The sequence below is a fragment of the Choristoneura fumiferana genome, chromosome 25 (assembly GCF_025370935.1).
Source record: "Choristoneura fumiferana chromosome 25, NRCan_CFum_1, whole genome shotgun sequence".
NCBI classification, from domain to species: Eukaryota; Metazoa; Arthropoda; class Insecta; order Lepidoptera; family Tortricidae; genus Choristoneura; species Choristoneura fumiferana.
The window spans coordinates 10780246-10793532 of record NC_133496.1 but is presented as its reverse complement, the minus strand read 5'-3'; the positions used below and the strand labels follow the sequence as shown (position 1 = coordinate 10793532).

Genomic DNA, 13287 nt, shown 5'->3' with positions numbered 1-13287 from the left:
TTTAACACAATAATAGTTAATTTCGGCTGTTGTAGTATACTTTTACTTCAGTTCCTTTTTTGTCATAAACCGGTCTCTTTATCTCATTTAATTTTTGTGTATTTGTTTTTAGTGTTGTATGGTAAATTTAACCTGGTTATGTAGTAAAAATAGTCCAGAATCGGCTAGGATGTTATCTACGTTATATTTATATATGCGGAGCGTAATCATTTTATAATTTAAAGGATTTGAAGGTGTTGTAGATTTATTTAGGGAAAAGTAGATTATTTTGTTAAGGGCTGATTAATAAAAATTAATAGCATTAAATATACAATACTTTATTTGTATATTTTAAAGTTAGTAGGTAAATGATTCAAAAATAAAATGCAACATATTTGTCAACGATTTATTTAAAATATAAAACACTCACTCAGCACATTCACGCTCCTGTCACACACATAAATAAATTGCACTACATAGTATTTACACACGCAGTTTCATCGGAAAATATTATTTGGTCTAGTCCGTTCGGCCAATTCTAAAATCGAACGGTGGCCATTTTTGAACGGTTTTTTTTCGGGAAGTCTTGGGTCGTTTTCGTTCAGTCCGAGTTCGAGTAGACAGGTTTTAGTGGTAAGCGTTGTAAGCGAGTTCTTGGGCGATTTCTTGTGGTTCAGCGTCCCTCCGGTGGCGGGTGGCGGCATAGGCGGCGTCCCATGGCCCGTGGGTGGCGATCTGGGGATGCGTGTTGTCCGCAGCAATCTGTGTAAACTACAATTTTAGGCTCAAGGGTAAGTGAGGAAATGTTAGACAAAAAGTGCGCTTGTGAAACAGTGCGTGGTTGGTTTAGAAGGAACAGTGCGTGCAAAACCAATAAAAACATAGACTTCATTGGCATTCAGAGACGGTTTTAAAAAAGTGGTTTTTTAGTTGGATTCGTTTTTGTAGACGATGAAAAAATGCATTAATAGTGATGAACTGCATCGTTTCGAGATATCAATATTCAAAATACAGGGACATACTAGTGAAAGTGCTACAGGATAAGTGCTATGTATTTCCTTAAAATCTATTAGGGTATTTTAATTTAAATATAATAATACTGGCTGGCAACCTTATTTTAGAGGAAATAAATCTGCTTTAACACTACAAAACAATGTAAAGAATGTGTTATTAACTCACCTTTTTGCAGAGAGCTGGAAGATGGCCAGAGCGACGGACACCACGAAAGAGAAGAAAGACAGCTGCAGGGCGTTCCAGGCTTCAAACCGAGGACACCGATGGCCAGAGGATCAGGGTCATAGCCTTGAGAAGCACGAAACCACCGAGGATCGGGACTATCTTCAGTTGCCTATCGGCTTCGCCAACGGAGCGAGCACCTTCCTTGTTGAACTTGATGTTCAGGCTCATCTCATCTTGGTCCAGGTTCCTGGGGCTCACAGTGATCTTGGTGTCAGCGATGGGCAGTTTGGAAGGTCACGTCGTGGGACTGGATGAAGTTTTCAATGTTGTCGAAGAAGTCCCCATTGGCGCGACCAGTCACGTCGTTGCCGGCTCCGTTTTTAGTCACCTCGACGGTCTCAGAGATCTAAAAGAGAAATAGTTAGAAAAAAATCTTATACTATTAAATAATAAAAGCTGCTTGGGTTAATCAAAATTACCTGGAAGACATCCTTCTTGAAGATGGTGTCTAATAGAGACATGAACCTTGAACTTGATGCATGCGGTTGGGTCGGAACCTTCAGCGCAGCCAGATCTCATGTCTTCCACGAGACCGTCCATGGGAGTTCCCTTCCAGAAGCCCTCCTTGGCAGGCTGGGCCATTGCACTCCAAAAAGCGCAAAAGCCACAAGGAAAATTGCTCTGTGAGACACCATACTGATCCTCTGTGCTCCTGGTGTTGACGGGGCGAAAGCAAGTGAGTGTGTGATGATTTCGTCAAGGACCCTCCGCTTTTTATACAGCCATTTCAAATTCAGCACGTTGTTTGTAGTTCCGGTACGCATTGTCTTTCATTCAGCGAGCCAAACGATGCCTTACGATCTTTTGGAGGGGAAAGGATCTAAGTGTAAGGGAAAGCTATTTGATATGAATCCTCCTCGAGCGGCACGATCCAAAAGGGCGCATGTGTAACCGCAGGTATTCGCTGATCGGATGTTTTGTTATAGGCAGTTGTGAGCACCTTTTCTGTTGTTTGTGACACCGTACCCTGATTTGGAGAAGTAGTGATCCAGTTAGTGTGTCCCTTTTCCACAAGTGGTTAATTCTGTTGGTGTGAGCGAGAGGAGGCAGTGTGAAGTTGCCAAGTGTTTGATATGGAAGAGCAGGCATGCGTGCTCGCCGTTTGCATACGTAATTGTGTCCGATGACTATCATTGAACTTGTCACCGAGGAGATAATATCTCTGAACAACCGATTTATTAGCCTAAATGCTCTGCACTGCAGAAATGTGAGGTCACTGGAGTAGAGTTACGTGCGTTTGTTTTGATACGAAAAGAAAGAAAATAACGTGAAGGCCAGAAAAAGAATGAGGTTCTATTATTACTTACATACTTGTATAAGCCAGTATAAGCTCAATAAGTTGAGTAGATAGATTCGTGAGTTTTTTTATATGGTCGAAATACGTAGGTATGATATTTTTAAAATTTTCAACCCATGACTCCGTTATTTTGGAAAATGTACGGAAAATTAGTCGAAAAAAACCATATGTATACGTATGTAATTATTGAATCTGCTCACAAAGTTTCACGAGATTCGGTTGAGAAATGCGGCCTGTGGAGTAGAACGGCCAGACAAACAAAATTTTTTTTCCCAAACTAAAACGGAGACGCTTCGCACTCGCTTGTTAGTTAAATGTCAATTCGTTTCCAACACTTTTGATCCTGAGCTCAGTAGTAAAGAAACTTATTATCTTAGCCTAGTTAAAGTACCTATTCCCAATACTTCCTGAGAATTCTCTGATGAAGCAGTTGCCTTGGCAAAATGCCTGTGCCATTGTAGAGTCACCATCAGGAACAACACTATAAAAGATGTAATAAATCTTCAAACAACTCTATTGCCTTGAGAAGAGGAACTGTTTTAGTCTGTGTAGAAATGTTTGGTGCTGATTCGACTTCAAGTATTTTTATATCAACATCAGTGTTCTTTTAGGACCAGTACAGATAGACTGCATTCAAACTGCAACGTAACCGAAACTGTCGCTGCCCATAGGTACATCTTTCGTTGCAGTTCGATTGCAGTCAGCACAACTGCACTCTGACTGCAATTGAAATGTATGGGCAGTCGGCAGGTGGTAGTTACGTTGCAGTTGAATGCAGCCCGTCTGTACTGGCCTTAGTATGTAGGTATAGGTAAGGATCAACAGCTATTTAAATAGCTTCTATGTCTATGTAAGATTAAAGACTGACTCCCTCTTTCACCATCCATTGATTAAATTTATCTGACGGATAAATGCGATGCCTTCTCTGTTTATTTACGGCATCACATTTATCCGTCAAATAAAATTAGTCAATGGGTGGTGAAACAGCCTCTTAGCCTTTCAATAACCTATACTGATATGAACATTCCTAAGGACCGTCGTCCACTGGTATTTAAGACTACGAGTAGATAATCAACAAGCTAGGTGCATAAATTTTCAACAAGCGCGCAAGGTTTTAACAATATTTTAGTATTAGAATAGTTTTCATTCATCAAATATCTCTGGACTGTAGGCGGTTTGAGGAATTATAATTTTTATACCTGTAAATATTTCTTTGTAACGAAATAGACACATGTACGTCGCGGTAACGGTGCCTATCCTCTTTTATATACGCGGGTAGAATAACAATAGATGACCATTTTCGTTCGGATCCGCCGTCGGAGAAAGTGATACCTATTTCACTTTACCAATTAATTAATTACAATAACATACCCATAAATCTAGTGTTTTTACTTTATACAATACTGGTTCTTGCCCACAATTTTGGTTGCAAAGAATTCGTTAATCGCATGTCTGCAAGAACTAGATATACAATTTTTCGGGATAAAAAATATTCTTTGTATTTATGTTCTTCTCAAGGTATTAAACTATCTCTGCAAAAAAAAACATTTCGGTCGGTGGAGTACTGCTTGAAAAGGTAACAAAAAAATAAAAATACATAATCTCACTCATATTTTTTGTATTAAGTTTTGAATTAGGATTAGTAAGCATAGTTATTGCCTCCAACTTCGTCCGTGTCCCTGGGATAAAAAGGAGCCATAGATGCAGACGTAAAAATAACAAATAAAACCGTAAAAATCGTAAATTTCAATGTAAATAAATGATATTATTGTTATTGTTAAAAATAAGCACATTAAAAAAGTCTCGGGATATATGTACATTATCAGGGATAAAGATATCAATAGGTAACTTTTGATGAGTGTACGTGATCATTTGAAAATAAGATTTTATCAAATGACTGTAACCACTCAAAAATAGGAGTCTATGGTACTTAATTTTTGAAACTTTGAATAAGTTCATATTTTTTACACTTGACTGTACTATGGCCAGCAAAAGTCGATGGACAATTCCCAAACATAATCGTCTGACACGTGAAACGGCGCCATCTATGTGTTTGAAGTGTATTAGCGGTATTTACTTATTTACTAACTTAGTTAGTTTATTAAGATGCCACTAGATGGCGCTGGCGCTGACCTTAAAAAAAAAATTATTCATGTTAGAAATTTGATATTTCACTGCCGTAGTAACTAAATTATGTCCCTGCCTGCGAAGCGCGTAACGACATTTTCTGTCTCTTTCATACTTGTCGTAAGAGAAGGAGAATATTATTATTCGCATTACTATCGTTTCTTGTCCTTCAAATATTCCAACGATAAATTCTTTGGTGTGTGTGAAGTTCCCAATCCGCACTGGGCCTGCGTGGGAACTACGGCCCAAGCCCTCTCATTCTGAGAGAAGGCCTGTGACCAGCAGTGGGACGTGTATCTATAGGCTGGGATGCTGATGATAGTTAAATTCTTTATTTACGAAGACTCATGTTGCGAATTAGTATCAACTTTAGTAATCTCCAAATCTAGCAGTAAATTTACAAAAACACAAACTCAATATTATCGCCTGGTGGGATTTGAACTTGTGACATACGAACGAAGAACGAAGTTCAGAACCACTTGACCATCGTACTGTTATCTTAAGCGATGAAAATCGGATCTATATCGGGTCGTCTTAAAATTAATCGGTAAGTCATGCGTGTTTAACGAAACTTAAAGAGGGTAGACTGAAGATCTTCAAACTACCAGTCTAAGTTTTTATTACAAAGATTTTGCTACTTGTTCAGCTGCTTGCAACATCGTTTGATCGTCTCTTTCAAGTTGAATCTGCTTATTATCGTAATTATTCTTTAAAATGAGTTCTCATCGCAATATTGAAATGGTTAAAACATGTGAAATTATTAATTTATATGAAGAAGGAAAAAATATGTCGGAAATTTCTAGAGAAATTGTAGTTAATAATGTGAGTTTTTTTTGTTTACGTTCATCCTACCAACTTCTTCATTAAAATTATATCTACGTTATATTATTTTATGTTTATTTATATTGTTACAGATAAAAACAGTTATATTATGGGTACGACGATATCAAGACGAAGGATCTTTGCTGCATCGTCAAAGATCGGGTAGACTAAGACTCATAGATGCCCCGCTATGATGTTGCCCACTGTTAGAATTGTCTATCCAGAAGAACAAGTGCCGTGCATAACGTTCGTGCAAGATAACTGCCCAATACACGGGTCGCGTATGGTGCAAGACTGGTTTGATCAACACAAAAATAATATTAAAGTCGTTCCTTGGCCTGCCAGATCACCGGATTTAAATCCCCATTGAAAATGTATGGGGTGTTATAACCATGTCCAACGTTGGGATAACCAAAATAAGCGAACTCTGTTACGTTAGAAGCCCACTGTGTAAAAATAAGGGACAGTTATTCGCGGCTCTAATATGTGTGAAAATCTAGTTGCATCGATGCGATTCTTTTGCAAGCAGTTATCGACAATCATGGTGGTTACACCAGTTATTAAAATAAAATTGATAGTTACGTGTAGACCGGGTTATATACTGAAACAATTATGTTATAATAAAATATATAAGGTGCAGATATTTTCAGGGTATGTAATTAATAACCATAATTGACGAGACCATAATAACCATAATTGAAAAGAATCATAATTGACGCATAAATTATTTAAGTATTGTGTGGTAATATTTTTTTGCTTCATACAAAAATACCATTCCGTCCAAAAATAATCATCCTCGCATTAACATTAACTGTATTTTTTTAATTTAATTTAAGTAATTGAAACCAATTAACGACGATGCAAATAATCGATCCTCAAAATATCCGCATCTGATTTTCTAGCACACTGTATTATATCAAAATATTTATCTTTATTTATGATCCTGTAGGTATCACTTTGTTATGAAAAGTAATTATTTTATTATTATAAACAAAACATTTAATTATACCTTGATAGTTTTGTTTACTTATTTATATGAGATAAGTGTGAAAGTTCAATATAATTATGACTGTAAATACTGTAATCTTATTATAACTGTCAGTAACACATTACACACTACAGTGGATCTACGCCATCAACTATTGATAAGTAAATGTTTAAAACTGGAAAACTTCAATTATTATAATTTATAACGCTTTCGAGTCTTATGATAACCCGGTCTCAGGTATAATACTTTCAAATACTATTTTTTTATTGTGGTTCAGCTTCAATCCTCTTTCCAGAATCGGAAATGAATACTTAAGCTAATACCTCAATAAAATGTTAAAATACAACTTTTGGTCAGGTGCTAATTAAATAACTGAAAACCTCACACGACACCCAGTAAATATTTTTTCTTTTTCACCTTCATTATTTCCTAAAATAATTGTATGTTTTACGTAATCAGTAAGTAATTCTACTTCATTTCTAACTTTACAGTTGTAATTTTTAATGCCAGATTTAGAAGAAAGCCAAACTGACGCAAAACGGCCAGTAGGTAGGTATTAAATTATCTAAGGGGTATGAAACATCCCTAAAACATTTAATTGGTGTATGCATTCGTAATATTTAGACTGGGCCCAATAAAAAAAGGATTTAAAAACTCAAACACAACCTGATTTAAAACATAGTGTAATCGATTCTACTCTGGATTCTGAACAAACTACTTTCTGGTTTTCAGTTATTTAATTAATATATAGTATAACATTAATAACTGCGTCAATATTTAATGAATAGAAATATTGTTTTAGGAATAAAAATTTTATGTTTTAAACTTCAAAACGTGTATTATTTCTGTTACAACGTTATCCTTTTTTCAGAGTATTTTTTTTAATTTCCATATCAGTTATCTACAAAATTAAAATAGAAACTTATAAAATATAAAAATAAGACCAAAAAAAAACTGATATGTAGGATACGAACTCATGATCATTAACGAGTTTATCTAAGCAGCCGATCAACTCAGCTATCAACACATTACTGCTACGGGATAAAATATCGATCATATCATAATAAGTGTTTAACAGCGCCATCTAGTTCATTTCTTGTGAACACTTAACAAAATCGCCAACTCTTGTGTTCAAGCGATTATAGAACGTAAGGTGTCCATCCACTTATGCAGGCCATTGTACATTGTTAATAGAGAGTAATTAATGTACTCGTAGATATGAATCCTTTTACTGCAACCAGGACACAACAGAGATCATTATATTCATTATGCTACATGCAGGTTTCTCTCCGAGATAACTTGAGATGCATAAACCTATAGTGTAAATTCCGCAACGACAAGATAGCAAAAAAATACCAATTTAACTTTGTAAACATAATCCAACGATCGTCTCATATCTGCCGAGTACACATATTGCGTCAGTCCGTTAATACCACTAGAGCTCACTAAACATTACATCACGCCTTCAAATAAAACGGTTCACCTAAAATTAATCATATGAAATTAAATTAACGCCGTCATTGTCAACTAATGCAGACTGCAAGTCCACACCGGCTACTCAACTTAATAACTAATTCATTGCCACGCCGAGGAAGCGCTGCCTTACCAAAACTATGGAGCGGCCCACACTTGGCGCTCAGAGGCCAGGCATTCGATATTTCATATCATTACTTAGTTGTCGCATCGTCCTCGCCCTGAGTGGACAGTCAGTGCAACGAATCAACCTATTCCGTGACCTATATTCAAACCAAACCATATAAGAAACGGACATGTCTAAACTGACCGTTACAAATATTAAACGGCCAGTTCTAACCAAAAAGACATGCCAAATGAAGTCAAGCAAGAAGAAATTCAGAAGACACATTACGACAAACAAAAAGAGAAGCAAACTGAACTGATGCAAAGGCGAATAAGAAAACAGCTGAATATCAATCCTGTAAGCCGAGTTCGGGAGTGTTTACAGAAGTTACAACTGCTGGTGCCTTTACCTCTAGGAATGTATCAGTTAAAGAAGCAGTTAAGAGTGATTCAAGAGCATCATCGCCCAGAAATGGAAACGGATCAAACGGTGCTAAATCTCTTTTAGGATTTCCATCTTCAGCTAATGATTTAGCTCTCGCCGCTAAATCTGACCTTGAAGCCGATGTAAACATTTCAAAAGAAACAAAGGAAAAAGTCATCGAGAAGCTATTTACTTTAGTTTCAATGGTGCAGCATGTTTTCGAGTCAAAAGTAAGAATTATGGCAGAGCTAGATAAGTTTAAAGACACACATTTGAAAAATGAGATCAGAAGGGAAAAAGAACATTCAGAACAACTGTACAAATTGAATATGAATTTTCAAAATGAAGTTGTACAGGCGATACAGCGGTTGAAAAGTGAAATTGATATTTCTAGGAATGTTTCACATAATGTAGAAGAGAAAATCAGTAATGTTGCTTCAAATGAAGGTTCGTCATCAGTTGATTTTAATATAGCAGGGGAACAAGTTAAAGATAAAGTTAGTAATGACGTTATAGAAGATCAATGTGAGTCAGAAGTCAAGAGTGATGATGCGCAGTCGAGTGTAAATATGTAACCTATAAAATAAACTTACGAATAAAAAGCTTGCTGTGAGAGTGTTTTTATTTATGAATCCTTGAGTTTTTTGTAGTAGGTACCGCATTCATAGATACGGCGAGGCAGTTCTTACCTATTATCGATAAAATTTTAATTGACGTCTTTGAGAGCAACAGTAAAAGCCTCGTTGTGAAACCTTGTTGTGTTGTTTTTGATAATAATATTCTGTGTTTTGACAAAACAAGTACGAATAATACAAGGTTATTTCGACAGAGTTAAAAATGTTTGAAATGTTTTGAAATGTTTGGAATGGAATTCGCTCCCGTCGTCGGTATTTCCCGATAAATACAATCTAGGGCTCTTCTAGGCTGAAGTGAATAGGCTGTTACTGAACCAGTGAGATACACCTTTGGCCTCATCTGCACTTAACATCAAGTGAGATAGGATTCAATCGCGGTCAGTTTTATGTAAAAAATAAATAAAAAGTAATAATAAGTATCTAATATGTTTATTGTTGTTTATTACAGTACCTGGGCGACCGAGCTTTACAGGAGCTAAAACTTGAAAGCACATATTTTCCCAGAGACAACTTAAACCCAAAACCCGTTGTCACTGCTCTTGACTGTACCTAACTTAACAATATATTATATCCTAATAAGATACTTAGGCCGCTCGCCCACGGCGACTTTTTGTAGCGATGCAGTAGCGATGCTGTCGCGCGTTCGCATAGATGCGAACGCTAGCTGTGTACCCTCGCCCACATAACCACGATTTAGTCGCGATGCAAACGCGCTACTGTCGCACTTCACCCTCCCTCCCTTCACACCATCCCTCCTTTCTGTCCACGATGTCCGACACCGTCGCGCGTTTGCATCGGTACAGTCGCGATGCTGTAGCGCGTTTGTAGCGCGTTGGCATCGCTTCTGTAGCGCGTTGCCAATGCGACTAACGCGCGTTAGTAGCGATGCTGTCGAGCAATTTCAAAACGCGCGACAGCATCGCTACAAAAAGTCACCGTGGGCGAAGGCCCTTAGTCAAGGCAACACACCTGCTTTGCGGCCATTCTATCATCAGGAATGTGCAGTGTGGGCGGCATAGTAGGATGCATTGCTTACTACCAACTCCATTGATAGTTTACGATATAACCGTTTACTGTCATTGGTACTGAAATCATGACGTTAGTCAGTCAATTAATCATCATTATGCGCATTAATTTTAAATTTACCACGAACTTTACTGTGAAGGGAAACACCGTGAGGCTGCACAAAGCTGCGAAGTAATTTAATGGTGTGTGTGAAATTTCAAGTCCAAGCCCTCTACTTCTGAGAGGAGGCCTGTGCCCAGCAGTGGGACATATATAGGCTGGAATGATGATGATAATGCGCGTACTATAAATCGGTAGCTAGTCTTAAAGTCGAAACCTTTCGTGTATTGTTTTCGCTTGAATGAAAGAGATTCACTACTTATTAATATATTTCTAAAAGACAGAGGTGTAATTATTGAAAAAAAATCGATTATGATTGGTTTAATTAACATAGTTTAGGACTACGGACATTTCGTTAAGAATTTAACCGTGATAGATAATTTTGAAGAGCACGCCATCTCGCGTGATCGACGAAAACTATTTTGTTGCAAACAAAAGTACGGCCTTCGTTTTGATTGCGCACGGGTTTTAGTGCGTTGAATTGCTCCTAGATGTCGCCAGCGCCAGCCAGGTATTAAACACACAACGTTCTTTTGGACGCATAAACGATATACATACTTAACTCCATAAGATTTCCGAAAAATTTAGAGATTTAAATTGATGGTGTTAAAGCAAACACAACTTCGAAAATTCGTCGAAGAATAGCCGAAGAAGTCCGTCATAGCTGTAAAAATTATGCAAGTTGAAGTGGCAGCGGTAGGCCACAATCGCTCGAAGGACAGATAACCGTTGGGGAGAAAAGTCCTCGAGGGGCGATCATGAACTGGAAGACGAAGCGTGGCAGGTCTCTCATTTGGTGGATTGACGAAATCGTGAGAGTTGCGGGCAACCGCGCGGTGGATGCAAGTGGCGAGTTGTCGTTGATTGTGGCGTTCCAAAGGGGAGGCCTTTGTTCAGCAGTGGACGTCTTTCGGCTGATGATGATGAAAGCAAACGGAGCAGCTGTAGTCGACCATCAGTTACTTTGCTTTGACCTGACAGGATTTTACATTGACGTCTTAATATGATAATGTAATGGATGGTTTAATTTATGTAACACTAACAAAAACACAATAAAATATATCTATTGAGCAGCTGCTAAATTCGCAATCATATTTAACTACAATTTAATTCTAATTAAGACCATTTCAAAAGTTTTAGGCGAGACCTCACAGCCGATAGAAAAAACTACCTTACAAACACGTGCAAGAAATTTATAAAACCAACATCTGCGAAATCAGACTTTTTATGAGAATTTCTTTTGATACGCGCGTAAAAAACCGAGGCCCTTGCGTTTTTTACAATTCACATAAGTATCGGATGGTTTGCGCCCGCGACGTTTGATTTATACAGCGGGTGTTTTTTGGTGCGAACATTTAGTTGGTTGTTCGGTTTAATATTGTATAACGGACATAGTTAACCACAGGGCCCTAGTGGTTTAAACTTGGTATGGCCTCTCAAGAAGCGGATCTTGGGTTCAATTCAAACCCGGCCTCCCATGTGAGTTTTAGGAAATTCATGTGCGAAAGAAGTAGCAGTAGAACGTAGGTATTATAAAGGGTGTGGCCTGTAATACGAGCAAAAAATTAAAACGTAGATCGTACTCGTCAAACTGAATTAGTTAATTATTAGTTCAGCGACTTTTAAATAAAAATAATGGAGTGTTTGAATTTTCCTTTTTTCATACAAATTAAATACTGCTATTATTATTATTTATTTATTTATTAATTTTTTGTTGGTTGGTCTTTTCTCTGGGAAAACGCTTATCGAGTTTTAGTCCGAGAAAGCTCGGTCGCTCAGGTACTGATGAAATGAAATATCATCCATTTCGTCAAGAGCACTGTCAAAGAAAATATTTTACTTTTAATTTTCTAATTTCGACGTCATAGCAACACATTGTTATTTAAGTCACTTATTCTGTATATTTCTATCTTCAATATAGTATTTTAGTATAATTATTAAAGTTTAATTTAATACAACTACATTTAAGATTCTGTCGAACTTAAACATGTCCCTGGTTTCGGCACCATGTTTAAGTTCGATAGAATCTTAAATGTACTTAGTTGTATTAAATGAAACTTTAATAATTATACTGAAATACTGTATTGAAGATAGAAATATACAGAATAAGTGACTTAAATAACAATGTGTTGCTATGACGTCGAAATTAGAAAATTAAAAGTAAAATATTGTCTTAGACACATAAGTCAAGAACAGTAGAAGGTGATGTAAATAAAACCCTTGGCGAAGATCACAGGTTACTCGTGAAAAAATCGCACGCAGAAAAACACACGTGAACTTGACCTGATATAGTTCAAGCACGCACTTTTTGTCAAGTCGGATAGAACAAACGGCTTGTCAGCTGGTGACGTTAAGAGTTTGAGATCGTGAGTGACGTAAAGGTAATTGAGTCCTAGTGTTTGACAAGCTAATGCCCAATAGATGACACCCTGATGTCAGTGCCTGATCCAGTTGCAAATTTTATCGCCAGGCCTTTGATTATTGAATATCAAGTAAAATATTATAGTAGATCATTTTGATACTATCTTTTCTTTGGCGGCAATTTCGTTTTGGTTTTGTGTTGGCAGCGTATTGTACTTACCTACATTGCATTGATTTCAAAAATATTTTCATGGACTCGGCCCTGAATGCAGCTATGTTCCATCCGGGGTTGAGACCTTAGGCCACGGACCTAGCCCAGCGTAAAAATTCTTTATAATGAACTTTCAAAACGGCCATCGGATACCACAAGGGACCGAAGAGCTGGCAATCCTCGCACAACGTGTCAGCATTGCTTTGCAGCGAGGATATGTACTTTAATAGCATATACTATGAGCATTATAGCATAGCATATACATATATGGAGCATTTTCTTTTAACTAAGTCCACACGCATAGCGTTCAAAATGATGTAGGTACCCAGAAAACCCACCAAAATAATGTATGTACACGATATTTTTAGTAAAATTAAGTAAACAACCACAACCTCAATCACAATTTTGTATACGGTATTTGCTTCCATTTTTAAATATACATTTTTTTTTTCTTCATAATATCTACAACGTAGCGTCATTTACATGTAAACAAATATGAAA

General features: G+C 37.1%; 2 pseudogenes; one reads left to right on the top strand and one right to left on the bottom strand.

Moving 5' to 3' along the window:
- Positions 1-606: 606 nt before the first annotated feature.
- On the bottom strand, positions 607-1942 carry LOC141442053 (uncharacterized; annotated as a pseudogene).
- Positions 1943-7910: 5968 nt separating this feature from the next.
- Positions 7911-9060, top strand: LOC141442332 (uncharacterized; annotated as a pseudogene).
- The last annotated feature ends 4227 nt before the right edge of the window (positions 9061-13287 follow it).